The sequence below is a fragment of the Hyaena hyaena genome, unplaced genomic scaffold (genome assembly GCF_003009895.1).
Source record: "Hyaena hyaena isolate Hyena2069 unplaced genomic scaffold, ASM300989v1 scaffold_28, whole genome shotgun sequence".
NCBI lineage: Eukaryota > Metazoa > Chordata > Mammalia > Carnivora > Hyaenidae > Hyaena > Hyaena hyaena.
Window position 1 is genome coordinate 3,358,531 of NW_024080660.1, and position 1,999 is coordinate 3,360,529.

Sequence of the window (1,999 nt, forward strand, 5' to 3'; positions counted from 1 at the left end):
ATGAGCCTCGGCCCTATTATCTATTAAGTGAAGGTAACGATAGTGGTACATACTTTTCCCAAGTAGTCATGGTGGTTAACTGGGTTTGTATGTGAAAAGCACTTAGCGCACAGGAAACAGCCAGTAAATGACAGCCATTGTTACTATACTGCCATGGACGAGTGAAGGCTACTCATTTGGGCCCTGGGGACCCTTTTACTTCCAGATGAGGGAACACTGAAGTCTGGAGTGAGCATGACTTGTCCAGCTAAGATCTGTGGCCAGTGACCGAGCAGGACGGGAGTAGATCTAGCCAAGGCTGATGCATCTCTGAGGTTGCACCGGAACAGCGCATGTGGTATCATGGCTGGGGGTATGGCAAGAACCCATGGAGAAGTAAGTGTCCGGGTCTCGTGGGGGCACAGCCTTCACTTCAGCAGGGCACGAGAAGCCGGTTGGGAGCCACCAGCGAGCAACCAGGGAGTCTGGCCTCTGCTCCTCTCCTTTCTCTGCCCTTCAACCCTGGAGAAGATGAAAATGAGTAGGTTACAGCCTAGGGGTGTGGGCATGGGCACAGGAGTCCCCACGTGTGAAGGGACTAGGGGAGTAGCATCGGGCTTTGCACCCTTCCTTCTGCGTTGGGTTCAGACCCAGGACCCCTCTGAGTCCCTGTCCAGCCACCACTCTGCTTAGGGGCAGGGCCGCCTCTGGGCGGAGTCTGTTGGGTGGAGGTCCTGCCCCAGCATAGGGGCCAGAGCTGGAATAATGAACGCCCCAACCCTCTGACTCGATTGTTTTGCTGCTGTGTCCTGGGGACTACTCCACACTTGCTAAGCAGGCATTGCCGAGGAGAAGCGACCGCATCAGGTAGGATTGTGCTCCGTGGCTGCTAACGGACCCACGTTACTGTGCCTGCTTTTTGATTTCACAAAGCTCAGGCTCCCTCACCCCAACTGCCCTTCTTCCCCGTCGCCCTTCACACGTGATTTCCAGCCCCACAATTGCCTTCAAATCACATGCTCCAGGCAGGAAGAAGAAAAAAGAAAATGACCTTCACAAGGTGGGTAGATCTGTATGAGGAAATCCAAGCTTTCCCGCCAACCCTCCAGCAGCTTCTACGGCCGCCTCGTGGGTCGGGAGCTGTGTCACAGGGCTGCTCCTAGCTGCAAGAGAGGCTGGAAATGTCCTCCTGTGTCAGGACGACAAATTGTGGTTTCATTAATAAGGAAGAAGAGAATGGATATTGAGTGGAACCACTGCCTACCAGAAGGGTGTAACCAGAATAGAATTGAGCCTTTTTTCTTCCTTTTCTCCTCCAAAGCCTAGTTCAGCAGGCTCCCACGTGAAGGAGCCACGGGCCCAACTCCAGAAGCCTGAACGTCAGTTTGGGGCTTTACTGAAGCGCATGCACACATGTGTAGTGGCTCGCAACACGCGTCACCCAGCCAACCTTTTTTACGAGTCTCTTTAAACTTTCCTCTGCCTCCTTTCCATGGCTGCCGCAAACTCCCTCTCTCTTGCAAAACAAAACAGAGACACAAAAAGACCAAGCGCAGCCTGGCCTCACCCCTCCAACCTCCTCTTGCGTGTTTCCAAGTTTTCCCTCTTCCTTCTTTGTGCCCTTCGTGTAGAAATCGGTTTGGTCCCTGAGCTTCCACACATCCAGGCTTCCGAATCCATCTGTCCTCTAAGCACCAACCAAGGCTGGAAACAAAGAATTGGGAAGATTATGTTAAGGTTTGTAAATTACCTTCTCCGTGTCCCCTGCCACCCAGGTTACCAGTGAGCCAGTGTCAACTCCATCCCCGCTCACAGGCAGCCCTGCAGACACCTGTCGGATGCCTCCCCACCTCCCCTCCCCCTTCAGCCTCCTGATCTCCCTGCTGCCCCTGCTCCCAGTTTTCCTCTCCATAGCCCCTCCCACTTTGATACCTCTCCTACTCCTTTGAGCCAAAAAATTTCCATCTGCTCCTTCGAAGGCCACTTAAGATTGACCCTGAGGACGCTCTCTCAGTTAACC

The 1,999-nt window shown here is 53.6% G+C and overlaps 1 long non-coding RNA gene across 1 annotated transcript; it reads right to left on the minus strand.

The window, feature by feature from the left end:
* Positions 1-206: 206 nt before the first annotated feature.
* On the minus strand, positions 207-1,792 carry LOC120228946. Its single transcript, XR_005527632.1, has 3 exons — positions 1,730-1,792; positions 1,031-1,168; positions 207-501 (listed from the first exon to the last, which is right to left on the minus strand). It is a non-coding gene; the product is annotated as an uncharacterized LOC120228946 (long non-coding RNA).
* Between the last annotated feature and the right edge of the window lie 207 nt (positions 1,793-1,999).